The following is a 14,991-nucleotide window of genomic DNA, read 5'->3' as shown; positions in this document are numbered from 1 at the left end:
AGCAAGTCACATGTAAATTGAAGATCTTATCTTGTCCGTGGTAGAATGACCCAGCCTAATCAGAATTCAAATGTTTTTACTAACAATTTTTGCAGATTACATTTTTGGAATGATAATTCGAAGTTTTTTATAAATCAAATAAGTGTTCTTTTGTAAATTGACACAACACAGATTTTTAAATTTAAGCATTGTGCTGCTTTCCCTCGAAATATCTACCGAGCTATGAAGCCAGTTTTGTAAGCCCCGAGGGGGTATTGATTTTAAGATTTTTCTTCTGAAATTTGTAAAAAAAATTGTCTGTAATACGATACTATAGATGATTAGCAATACTGGAATAGTTATTTCTCGTATCGTATTATGAACGGCTTTCCGCGGATATAGAATGTACAATTATAAGATTAAAACTAGTTTTTTTTAGCCCCGGTGTGCCGGAGGCACCGGCTAAAAAAACTGTTTTTAATCTTATTATTGTACATTTCTATATTCGTAGAAAACTGGATATAATACGATGCTAGACATAGTTTTTTCGTATGGATGAGAACCGGTTCCTATCCACCGGATTCGAATGAATACGAGAAAACCTATTCCATCCATTTATGGCTGTTACAATGTATCTAATTTAATCTCGGAACCATTGAATAATACATTTATTTACCATTATCTATCACATTTGTTTAGATTTAATTATTGTACTTTCAGCGTTAACTCTGGACACATTTGTTCTCGTACTAGATGCTAATTAGAGCATATTAAAATTAAACAAATTCGTCTGGACAACATCTACTTAATTATTCAGGGAGAGAGAGGACATTGACAGTAAATTAAACTTGTACCCAAAGTATTTTAACCACAATATCTTATTCGTTGGCTTAAAAACTTTGGATATTGTTATAATTTTCCCATTGTTTAGTTGAACTAGTAGTTTATAAACTGTTCAACCAATAATTTTGACCTACAGAAGGGGTATTTTTGTTTTTCATAGTGGTCGTTTATCATTTTATCGTTAATCATCTTATCCCTTATGATTCCTGTCTTAATTTCAACCAGTTTTAATTACAATTTTAAACATCAACCAAAAATTACAAAACTAAACAAATTTTTATTCTAATATTAACTTGAGATAGGGTAAGATAGAAATTTATAATAAAAGCCTAAAACATACACATAATTAACGAATAGCCAATTTTATATCTCTAGGACAAGCCATTAATATTCAATATTATTCAGAGATTTAAATGGATAAGACAAAGACCGATCAATTGATGTACATCCCCAATAATGATACACAAAATTATCCCTTCTGTAGATTACGATTAGTGGTTGGAGCGGTTGAAAACTCAACTTAACGAACATAAAGTTGTTGAGCCAACGAATAAGAAAACGTAAATATAAAACTTTGGGGACTAGTTTAATAAACAGCTCAATGTTCCATCCCTCTCTGCATATTAATACATTTTTTTTGCTGTATGTGTATTTTCAACGATTTTTGGGAAACTCCTTTTTAAAAAATGCTACATTCATTACCCAGACCATTTCAAATTGAAATAATTAAACGTCGTTGATCAATCTAATTAAAAATATGATCTACATTTAATTAAATAACAAGTGACAAGTAATTTAATTAAGGCAATTCAAGGTTTTTAACCCTGTTAGACATGGAATTTGTATTGACATGAAATAAATATTATTTGTCTACACAAATTTAAAGGGTTAAGACAATGGGCAATAAATTGATGTACATCCCCAATGGTGATACAGAAAATTACCCCTTTTGTAGATTGCAATTAGAAGTTGAAACGTTTGGACTTAATGAACCAGCCAATTGAAATTCATTAAAAGTCCCCAAAGTTGTTAAGCCAACGAATATAAAACTATGGATACTATTGTAATAAACAGCCCTATGTCCCCTCCCTCCCTGATTTATCTACTATAAACTTATAAATGAAGAAACTTTAAATAGACTTTTATGGCTATTTTTTTTGCATAGATCTTTTTGTCAAAATTTTTACATGTTATGCAAATTATATTCACAGTTTGGCACCTTAAATTTTGTTAACACATCAAGAAAGGTCGCGTTCATCCATAAAACTAAAGGTTTCCCGATTTTATATATGCTGTTTTTTCGCCGGCAAAAAAGTAAAAATAATTTTTACACCATTTTGTTTGATCCAATGGTTACAGAAAAACATCACGCTTTGTCTTTCATTTTATTAGTGACAATAGTTTTCCAGTATGGCTTCGATCGAAACCGATTAATATCCGCTGTATCAGAACCGGTTTTTAGTCATACGGAAAAACAATTCGCCCAATTTCAAACAAAAACCAACGAATTACACATAATTTTCTACAAATATCAAAATAAGATTCATAAAATAATAAAATTTTGCTAGACCGGGACTTCGGCCCCTCGTGGCTTACAACACTGGTTATAAAACAACTGCGATGTGATAAACAACTATTCTTTAAACCATAAATTGAATTATTGTAGAATACATTTTGCATGTTAAAAAAACAAAGCAACAATTGGCTAAAGAGTTAAGGTATTCATATTTTTCCTTTAGAAAAAAGTGTATAATATACATAAGAAAAGTGGGAGTAAGGACATGTATACTCAAAAACAGTTAAATTCAATTTTGAGGCTTTATTAATTGAAGTAATTTTTTTCATCATTAACGTTACTAAAAGATATTAAATAAAATCATGCGAAAAAGTTTAAAACAAACTATTCTCCTAATTTTATAATATTTTTTTTCATAATAATAGTCCCTTACCACGTATGTGTATTAACTTTTTGCTTACTCGTAAACGCACAAACAAAAAAATCTTCCAAATGAAATTAAGAATTTTAAAAATTAAATCTACAAGAAAAGATATACTTAAATCAATGTTTTAAAGATTACTCTACTCTTTGGTGGAGATTTTGTTAATGTTCTTTTAAAGTTTTAGATTAAAAATAGTTTTCACAAAGTTACGCCAAAATTGCACTGTGTAGTTTTTTTTTATAATTTTTCATTGTTTTTGTATAATAACCGCCTAAAGCCAAAATTTAAAAACTTGAGAAATGCGCCAAATATTTGGTTTCAGGATTTGTACTACTTGTACTTATTTACTAGACAATATCTTTGTCTGGTAAAACCATTTGTTTTATATATTCACTAGCGGTTACGGCCGTAGCATCTAGGCAGACCAAGAATTAAATCTGAAAATATAATAGCCTAAAACCATCAAAAGACCTTTTTAAAGCTAAACAACAATAGAGAACCAATCGGTTTAAGCTTAGGATAAAAAACCTTACTACTTTATATATTAGGATTGCATGAAAATCCAATGAATTCTGAAAAATTAAAGATATCTTCCAAAATATCCTTTAAAATATTCCTTTTTCAATATTAAACAAAATCTTTATTAGTTGTACAGAACCTTAAAATAAGTGTAGTCGATTTTACTTATGAAATGTTTTTGTCATATTCTAGATTTCATTCAACTGTCAAATAGTTTAAACTGTTTTGTATATAGCAAATTTTACAGGGACGCAAGGATACTAGCGGCTACGCCCAAAGCATCTAGGGGCTCGATTATGCAGCAATTATTGATTTCTTAAGCTCAAAAGAACCTTACTTATTTATATATGTAATATGATTATGAATGTCAAAGACTGTTTTCACGAATTCTAATGAAACTTCCTTTCGTTTTAGCAGATTTTTATAACTTTAAAAAAATTAACGAAAATTAAGTAAGATTTTTGAGGAATTTAACACATTTAGTAATTTATTAACATTATCTGAAACAAAAGTTTTTTTTCTAGTTTAGACCTTTTTTATTGGCATTTATACAAATATCAAATGAACTATTTTTTTGTACGGCATCTGATCTTGCCTCCCTGAGGAGTTATATAGACCTGTCAAGAAGTTACATTTGAAAACATATTTGTACACTTCCTGGATGATGAAATACCTAAACAATTGGTTAGATTGTATGTCTGTCGGACTATATATTAGTAATTCTCTTATGGGACTCCCACCCCCTATGCTTAGTACCCACCGTTTTAAAATTTCGTTTTCTTATTCGTTGGCTTTGGGGACTTTTGGGAATTTTGATAGGTTGGTTGGTTAAGTTGAGTGTCCAAACGTTTCAACCTCTAATTGTAATCTATAGAAGAAGTAATTTTGAGTAACATAATTGGGGATGTTCATCATTTTAATCCCTTTAGTTCCCTGAATTTTTCAACAGTGTTACTTTAGTATTACTATTAACACGTGACGGTGAACCCACATTCATTATCAGAATCGCATTAAATAAAGATATCTATAAGATTCTAGTTGTGAAGCTTAATAGCGATAATGATATTGGTGTAAAGAATAGGAAAGAAGCTCCTAAAATCAGGGATCTTAAGGTATAAGGCAATGACAATAATTTTAGCTATGATCCAAGAAGGAATAAAACACTTGAAATAAATTTTATTATGTTTTTTTACAGTCATTTTATTGCCAGTCAAAATTATTGCTATTTTTTGGCCAAATATGTAATTGAAAGTGACATAAAAAGGCTTTATGGATAGATTTTTAAAAAGATATTTAGTAATACAAGTAATTTTAAACCCTTTTTATATTTATAAGTGTAATTTACTGTCCAATGTCTCCTCCCTCCCTGTATATTAATAAAATACTTTTTATGGATGTCATTGTCTTAATTGTTTTGAAAATCTATATATGATAGCCTTTTTTAATTGGTCAAAACGTATTTGGCGTTTGCACCTAAGTTTGCGAATGAAAAATGGGCTTTGGATGGATATTAAAATATTCGCGAATTTGTTCATACACTTCGCGCAAATTTTATTGTTTTTTTAGCACATTTATCATTTAATAACTTGATAATATATATTGATTTAATTTATAGAATTGTCTTTAACAAATTTTTTTTTTATATTTTAGGTATGTTTTGAAGTTTGTTACCCCTCATTATGACGCTTTTTTACCGATTGTATGATTCAAAAGACTCTTGAAACATACGGTTTTAAATTTTTCACATGATCATTTTGATAATAAATCTATAAATATAGATTTATAACCACACAACTACCTGGATCCCCCTGTTAGGGACCTTTTTCGTCTGCTAGCAAATTGTTTTCTCTTCTTATATTCCTAACGCTTTTGGTTAATTTTCAAAGACCCAATTGAAAATCGGCACAGGGTCCTTGTGGATGGGACATACAATTATATAACCTATTCTCTCTTTCTATTGGTTTAATCTTATCATTTGAAAACAAAAGTGTTTAAATTATGCTACATACCAAGAACACTTTTTAAGCAAAGTTTGGGACCACCCCGAAATAAATACACACTTGATATAAGATACAATATCAATAATAACAGCGTGTACGTACTCCAGTCAGGGATAAACGTCCAGGCAAATTGTATAATAGTTATTTATCGCATCGTATTAGAGACAGGTTTCCGCGGATAGTAAAATAATATATTATAATATTAATAATAATTTTGTAAGACCCGAGAGGCTAAAAGCTGGGCGAACAAAACTGCTATTGATTTTTACTTTGATATTTGCAAAATATTTCCGATGCTATACATGATTTTTTAATATGGCTAAGAACCGGTTCTAATCGAGTGGATATCAATGGGTTTCGAGTCAATACTAAAAAAGATTTTCAGCATATTTGTATATTGGACGATTTTCATTAATTTCAATTATATTATGTTTAATGCTTTGTTGATTGGGAGGTGAAACGGTATAGCATAATGATTAAATCTGTCTTTTTTTCAACTATTTGTTCATTTACTTATCATTTCATCTCGCACAATCATATAAAAGTTGTAAACATAAGCCTTAGATTGTTTTTGGGCCATAGGCCTGAAAAACAGCATGTTTTATTTAACATGAGATTGGTAGGTGGCAAAAAATTACACTTTTTTTTTCCAAAAGAAGCGCATTAATATTTGATATAAAATATCAGTTTGCTGCTAAATAGATTGATCGATACATTATTACTTGGATGTTGCATCAGATTTTCATGTATTCTAATTAAGTGATAGCTGGCTAAAATAACGATACCCCAATACAACCCCTTTACACCCCCTCCCTTCCTAATGGATGAACAAACTGACTAATAAATGAAGTACATATTTTTCCCCTACCCTAATATCCACATCCTACATCCAATAACTCTTAAAGGGGTTGTCCAAATTTCCAAATTTTAAGGACTGTGTTAAATGGAACATATGAAAATTTGCAATATGATTATAGGAGTCCAAATCATATAAATTTTATTTCATTGCCGATATACACTTTTAATACATAGTTACGAGTACACTCTTAAGTTTTAAGTTTTTGTTGCAAAAAAAATACTTAAAACCTGCCTTTTAAACACGAAAAAAAGTTTTTTTTATACATATAATAAGATTTTATTTAGACTATATTTTAAAAATAGAATTGCTTTTCTTGGTAATTATACGTAGTTTCCGAAAAGAATTGAATAATAGATTTTAAATCATGCATAGAATCAAACTGGTAGCGTGAACAGGAATTCATGAAAGAGGGAGGGGGGGGGCGAGGTCATGAGGGGGTGAAAAATTGAGAGACAACTCTTTATTTAGATTTCAAGGGGGTTTTGCTACGCCCATCTATCACTTTTAAAAATAAGTCAAAATGAAAGACTCTACTTTTGAATAAATAAGTGTATACTTTTAATACATAGTTATGGCGGGCGATGAAATTTAAATTGAAAACTAAGCTTTTATGGTATGGCATCACTTCCGTAAAATGTATCACATTAACAATTCTTCAAAACCGCATATTATTTAAACGTCAAAAATACATTATCTATTAATCGGCTATGCCTGGAGGGGTATAACTTTTTTGTGGTGATTTCTCTTGGGAGGGTGATGGCAACCTCCCCCAAAATAGTTATTAAATTTCCCAGACCAATTAGAAGCTATCATATAAAAGAAAAACCATATCGGTTCAGCGGTTAGCGAGATCCTTCGGTACAAACAGAGAGACAAAAAGACAGACAAACAGACAGACAGACCGACAAAAATGCAGACAGACAAACAGACAAAAAGGGAGACAGACAGACAGATCATTCCTTGTAAATTTTCGTATCCATAAAACACTTTGAGTAAATGATATTAAGCGGAATGGATTGAACACTGCTTGAAATGGCTGTAAAAAGGGCCTCAGCATTTTGCATTCAAGAATTCGCTTTTACTTTCGTTTAGTTCTTTAAATAAATCAGTAAATAATCCATAAAAGTCGTATCAATATATTAGAGAGAGGATAATCTGCTATTATTCTTTATAGATATTGGAATTTATAAATAATTTAAAACTTCTACAATGAATCTTAGGTATCTAAAGGGATAAGACAATGACCAATAAATTGATGTTCATCCCCAATGATGAAACAAAATCTTACCCCTTCTGTAGATTACAATTAGTGGTTGAAACGTTTGACACTCAACTAAATCAAACCAATCAAAATTCTATAAAAGTTGCCAAGGTGCTAAGCCAACCAATAAGAAAATGTTATTATAAGACTTTAATTTATGAACCTAATTTTTGTATCTAACACTTGTCCTTGTCGTGTACATGTTAATTAAAGTTGAAATGTTGAATATTTTCAAATAATCTTGTCAATCTATATTCAGGGATTAAGGGATGAGTAAATTGACAATAAAGAAAATCAGGGATCTCAAGGGATAAGACAATGGCCAATAAATTAATGATACACAAAATTAACCCTTTTGTAGATTACAATTATTAGGTGAAACGTTGGACACTCAATAAATCAACCAATCAATATTCAATAAAAGATCCTAAAGTTGTTGAGCCGACGAATAAGAAAACTTTTGGGACTAGTATAATAAACAGCCCAATATCCCCTCCCTCCCTGGAAAAAAACTTACTAATTTAGAGGCGTCTACTACAGCGATTTAACAGAGAATTGGGTTTAAAATATTGCCACGGTCGTAGCGGTCATGCGTCTTGCGTCATATTGGCAAGGTGACGCAAATTTCAGATCTCGTTTTTCGCTGATTTTTCTTCATAAGATAAAAGCGATGCTTGCAAGATTATTTAATTCGCTATAATATAAAAATAAATTTTGTCTCAAATGGCGAAATCATGATCTGAAATTTGCGTCACCCCCTCCCCCCCCCCCCCCCCCCCAACCTGAATGTGGGAGGGGTAGAACCGGTTATAATAATGTTTTGTTTTCTTGACTTTAAATTAGACTCTACCGACCTAAAGGGGGTGCAAAGAGGAAGAAAATTCTCATTTTAGAGGGTTGTTGAAAACACCTACATTCCCCATTTTCCTATGCTACTGTACCTATATACTTCTCAATTTATCCCTGATTTGATCTGGAATCGACATTGATTGTATAGCGATTAAAATCATGTAAATCATTTGTTTAGAACCTAAAAAATGTATTACCAAATTTGAAATTATAAACACCCCTCCCCCCCCCCTTTCTAATTATATATTTAAGTTTACATTACATTTAACCAAATTTCATTCTCATTACGACATCGATTGTATAGCGATTGAAATCATGTAAATCATTTTGTTTGTGTGGCTTAGAACCTAAAAATTGTATTACCATATTATAAACAACCACCCCCCCCCCCTTTCTAATTATATATTTAAGTTTACATTACATTTAACCAAATTTCATTCTCATTACGACATTGATTGTATAGCGATTGAAATCATGTAAATCATTTTGTTTGTGTGGCTTAGAACCTAAAAATTTTATTACCAAATTATAAACAACCACCCCCCCCCCTTTCTAATTATATATTTAAGTTTACATTACATTTAACAAAATTCCATTCTCAATACAAGTTTGATTTTAGAATTAGAGTGTTTCATCAGATTTATCATTTAAAGATTAAAAAAAACACAAATAGCTTTATTTAACTTCCTTTAAGGAAAATGTTCCCATATTTTTCACCTATTTTATTGAGAACTAAGTGACAAAAAGACGCGAGATTTCATTTTCATTTGGGGTAAAGTGATCCGTAAGTATTGTAATCAAAAGTTATTTATTTGTATTAATAAGCTTCATACTAGCGGTTGCGCCCCTAGCATGAAGATATGGGCAGAATAATAGCCTAATTAGTAGTTCTCGGAATCTTAAGCTACGGACAAAAAACCTTAAAGAATATGTAGCTATACCATTCTTATTAACTTTAAATTTATGGATCCATTTACCTAAAAACTTTCCCCCGACATTTAAACCAGATTTTTGTTGTATTTTCGATGATATTTTATGACATAAAACTACTTCCTTTTATGAAAAATTATGTAAGGAAAAGACACTGTAAAAAATAAAAGTAAAATTATTTTTTTTTGTTTTAAGTATTTTCTCGGGAGTCTTATTGGGTGTCGTACTCCCCCATCCTAGCAGTCCTAATTTAACAAAGCATACTTGATAATAGTAAAACTTTAGGCTAGCCGTTTAAGAGATATTAGTAGACAAATAAACATTAAACTACTTTTGATTTTTAAGAGTGTATAATAGAGGCCTTTTGGTGAAATATATATGTCATGTAAAAATGGAAACAATTATTTTTTTATGTCATAGGTTGTTCCTAGAAATCAACCAATTTTTAAATATTTGTACAAAAAAATGCCCCAACTGTAAAATTTCCACTTCCATCCCTAAAATCACAAATTTAAGTGTCCCCCTCCCCCTAAGTAAAAATCTACCAAAAAGTGTAAACTTTTAATAGCTAAAGCTATCTTTTGTTTACTTTGTTGGCTATTTTATTTTGAATGTCGTTTTGTAGAAATATATAATTCAGTAAGGCAATTTTCCTTTCACTCATTTAAGGGAGAAACATTTTATTTTTGAAAAACTCTGATTTTTAGTGAAGTTAGGTAATAGTAGTAATTGTCAGGTTTTAGTCTATTTTCTTAGTCATGGGGAGTTCGAGGTTTTACCCCTCATGAACATTAAAGCAACATTTCGTTTAAAATTTAGTTTAGGGGGGAGGGGAGGGGCTAGTAAATCTAAACTTTTTTACAGAATGTTTAGTTTACAGAAAACTTTTCTGTGTCCCCTAGTTTAGGAGCAATTTTGTTGAACTTATAAAATTTCGATCACAAGAGTGAAAGTCTGGTGAAAAATCACAAGGACAATCATGCCCATAAGTAGCGCAGCAACATCAAGATATTTCATTTGAATTATTAGAAGGGTTTCTTAACATGACATTGGAAAGACAAACTTTTTATGTGGGGATCTAAAGAGATAAAACATTGGCCTATAAATTGATGTACATCCCAGATGAAGGTACACAAAATTACGATTAGTGGTTGAAACGTTTGGACACTTAACTTAATGAACCAACCAATCAAAATTCAATAAAAGTCCCCAATGTTATTGAGTCAACGAATAAGAAAACATTATTATAAAACTTTGGAGACTAGTGTAATACACAGCCAAATGTCCCCTTTTGTCAGGCAGTGGAATAGACGGACGGAAAACCACCAAACTATAGAATAGCCACGCTTCTCAAAAATACGTCTAGTAGGCATGTTTATATTTAAATACAACACAAGCGTAATCATGTCGTAAATTAGGGAAACTTTTAGATAATTATGCCTCCCAGGCGCAAAAATTCTAGAAGTTCCAACAAAATTTAAGTGTTTTTTAAAAAGGTGTTGAAATCTTTATGCTCAGTAGTTTTAAAATTCAAAAGTTTTAAATTATTTTGTTATCAAAAATAATCTTTTCTATGGTTCTGTTTTGTTTTCTTTTGAGATGCAAAAAAACCTAAATCTAAAACTTTGTAGTCAGCAAATATCTTTTAAACAAAGATAATTAATATACAATCAATATACTTCATTCTTTAATTAATCCAGTCTTTCTCTACCATAATAAAAAGGCTGCAATTATATAAGAATATAAGACTAAATTATTATCGATTATCCTATCCATGTGCACTATACGGACAAACTTTCATAGATTGCATACCTCATTCTAGTTGATTCAAAGACTTTGAATCAAATATTGTAGAAGCAGGATAATGGAAAATAAATAATTCTTCAGACTTGATTTTGGTACCTTTTTATTAGGAGGAAGATTACTTCTTTATTAACTTAATTATGTAAAAAACTTTCTTATAAAATAGAATGCATATATGTTTGCCAGGGGACGCCACGATGGGTAGGAGCGTTAAACCCCTATAAACGCCTATAATTCAATTTAATTTTAGAAATATTCTAATCTCAATGGATTTATTATTACTTGGATCTTACACGGTACACCAGATTATAATGTACTCTAATAGTTTGATAAAGTGAAACCTGAAGCTGGCTAAAATAACGATCCCCATTTTCATCCCCTTTACCACATTCCCACCCTTCCCATTGGATGAAGGAACTGACCAATAAACGATAGCCAAATTAACAACCTAAAATAATATATTATACATATATCCATTATAATCTTTTATCTTTCTAGGTGGATTCTTTTTAGTGAATTAAATAGGCATAAAAAACGTGCGTTGGTAATATAAGAAATTGTGGCCATTTTTATACATTTTTATATTTCAAAAACATTCCGTTTTTCTATGCTACATTATTAAGGGTGGGGTTAAAGGTGTGTTTACCCCCCTCAAACTTTAAAACACTCCAATTTACCCCCTCAACATTTTTAAAATACATTAGATTACCCCACTTAAACCATTTGAAAAACCTAATTTTACCCCCCTCAAATTAAACAGCTTGGACGTCCCTATATAAGCTCATACGTTTAACAGGATAATATTTGCTAAAGCTGCAAAGTGTAAATAATACGAACTGGCACTTCAGAAAAGGATTCAATTACACGTTATTTTGCACTTTGCTTTAGAGAAGTCTGATATTATATTATTCAAGGATAAATGTTTTCATTTTCAGTATGGCTTTGAAACCGATTAATAGCATTTTACTAAAGACAATTTTCCAAGAATATTAAATAAAAACACAGAATTAATGCTAGCTCTTAAACCTATAAATTTCATGGCTAGAATGGCAAACAGGCAGCTTTAATAGTAAAAGGAAATATGCGGTTTCAAACTATAGTTTTACAAATTTATACCCCCTAAAAATATTACAGTTTTTGCTGTCTTAAAGTTGGTTAACCAATGAATGCAAGTGGGGAGGGGGGGGGGGCCGGGGGGAGTATTCACCATATTAAAGTAGTAAGATGTGTGTCTCAAAAGATCTTATAAACGCCACATTGTTCAATCGCAATGGATTATATTAACCAAATACATTTTTTAAAAAAAGTTTTTTCATTAAACAAATGCATCACAAAATTATACATCTTATATGGAGGCGTGGGTGACATTTGCTGTTTATTACACTAGTCCACAAAGTTGTATAATAACGTTTTCCTATTTGTTGTCTTAACAACTTTAGGGACCTATGATGAATTTTATTTGGTTGGTTTATAAAGTTGAGTTTTCAAACGTTTCAACCTATAATTGTAATCTACAGAAGGGGCATTTTTTGTATATCATCATTGGAGATGAACATAAATTTGTCATTCATTGTCTAACCCTGTAAATCTTGACTTGTTGCCCTTCATAATTTTTATATTTTTTTAAAAAGTACATCCCATCTACTTTCTATTAATTTCCCCTAAAAATTGTAAACTACCAGCAATTATTAATCCTTTGAAAAGTTATGGTAATTAAAAGAGACTTTTATAAGCCCTGAAACCTTTTAAGATATTGTTTAAAATCCTATAATTGCCATTTCATGACTTTATATGTCTTATAAACAATAATGCATTTATCCAAAGACAGAATAGGTTGAAAATAATGAAAGTTGAGGTTGGAATCTCAGGAATTGATGGTCCAAATGGGTTGTACTATTCAGGGCAGCTTTATCAATGTTCTGGGGTGGTTTTAGGCTATTTTCCTTATTTTTATGACTAGTAAGAAATTGCATTTAATAAAATGTCCCAAAAGCCCTCACAAAAATGTTTTTTACTTTTAAAAAATGTACTCAACCGTAAATTGTCGACTCAAAGATTTTACAGGGTAATGACGTCAATTCTGTGCTGTGATTTAAAGATTATATTCCATATTTTAAGTATATTTTAGTAAGCATCTAATGCAACAAATAAAGAAGTTTAGAATCTAAGGTCTATAGAACATACTTTTTTGTTAAAAACTAAACTCATGAAGGATAATGTTAAAATTTTATTGATGTGTAAAGGAGGCTCATTAGTTGGAAATCATGGATACCTACATGGATAGATAGCCAGATAGATAGACAGAAAGATAGATAGTCGGACAGACAGGCAGATAGATAGACAGATAGTTAGACATGTAGGTAGATAAAGAGATAGATAGATAGTTAGACAGATATATAGATAGATAGGCAGATAGATAGAAAGACAGATAGACAGTTTACAGAAAGACAGATATATAGATAGACAGACAGACAGACAGTTAGATAGATAGACCGACAGACATATAGATAGATTGATACTGAGATAGATATAGATAGATAAACATATAGGTAGACAGACAGATTGTTAAATATAAAGATAGATAAATAGAGAGAAAGACAGATAGACACACAGAAATATATATGTACAGATAAACAAATAGATTGATAGCTAAATAAATAGATAGACAGATAGATAAATAGCTAAATATATAGATAGACAAATAGATAAATAGCTAAATATATAGACAGACAGATAGTCAGACAGACAGATTGATAGATAGACAGATAGATAGATAGACAGAATCTAAAATATCATATAATCATCTAATAAAGTTTGAATAATTTATTTGGTTTGGCTACAAAATTAAATACCGCGGCATTAAGGCAAAATTCTATTGGATTTTTTTTTCCAATGCACGTACATATAATTAATTTTGTTTTTGCATATAAAATTACTACTAAGAAAACAATCTAAGTTTATAATTTTTCATCATAAAAACTTCAATTTCCCGTGTATGTAATTGAGAGGGGGTTTTAATGGGGGGTGAGGGAAGCTCCAAAGTCGATTCTGATTTATTTTTTCGTGCGTTCAAAATTACGCAAGAAATTTATAATCTTATGGCAAAAGTTGGAATTTTTCAGGACATACCATGTTTAAAACATCCATGTTTATTTTGTTACTGCTTTAAACGCTTGTAGACAATTAATCTTCAAGAAATGTCTTTTTTGGAGTTAATTAATAGTGCATTGTCTAATTTAAAAGTTTTTATTTCCATAATGTTTATTTAGAAAAATATGTTTATTTTCAAAAACAGGCATGTTTAGAAATTTCTCTAAAAATTGTGCCCGGTGCAGGAAAAGGAAATTGTTATGATTGCACTAGAAGGTGGATATTATATTGTAAGGTTACTAATATAGTTGAAGATCTAAGTAACATTCATGGATGTAGAATATACATGGATATTATGACATGAGAAAAATTGTCGTAAAGTTTGATTGCTAACATTAACAGGAGGGGAGGGAATAGGGTTGGGGGAGGGGGGATTATCATTTTAGCCAGCTACAAGTTTCATTTTATTAGAGTACATAATAATTTTGGCGTTATATCCTAGTAATTAGAAATTCATTGTAACATTCTACATAGTCTACATAACTAAGAGCGTTACTGAAAAATACTGCTACACAAAATCTTGTTACATACCCAACTGAAATATATAAGTATTGTATACTACACACACAAAAAAGTACATAAAGAATTAAGCAAATGAAAGTGAAACGACTATTTTACTGGCTGTATAATAAATGTATCTTTTAGTATCTTAGTACCTAAGTTTTAGAAGCGCAGCTACTCTATAATTAGGGTCTGTTCGAATATTATTTCATAGGGATCCATCTCATTTGAGTAAACAAAACTTAGATCCTTATTTAAAAGTGTGTTTGTCTGTCTATTCTAATGGATCTCGCCAATTGCTGAACCGATATGGTTTTCCTTTACAATGTAGCTTCTCATGGTAAGGTTTATAAATAT

At 30.5% G+C, this 14,991-nt stretch overlaps 1 protein-coding gene across 2 annotated transcripts in view; it reads left to right on the top strand.

Annotated features, from left to right (window-relative positions):
* The window catches only part of LOC145333396 (uncharacterized), a 94,723-nt gene that overhangs the window by 21,971 nt on the left and 57,761 nt on the right, over positions 1 to 14,991 (top strand). The window lies entirely within an intron of this gene.

This window comes from Acartia tonsa, chromosome 12, assembly GCF_053477335.1.
Source record: "Acartia tonsa isolate MP-2025a chromosome 12, ASM5347733v1, whole genome shotgun sequence".
Taxonomy (NCBI): domain Eukaryota; kingdom Metazoa; phylum Arthropoda; class Copepoda; order Calanoida; family Acartiidae; genus Acartia; species Acartia tonsa.
This window is presented reverse-complemented; position numbering and strand designations above follow the sequence as displayed.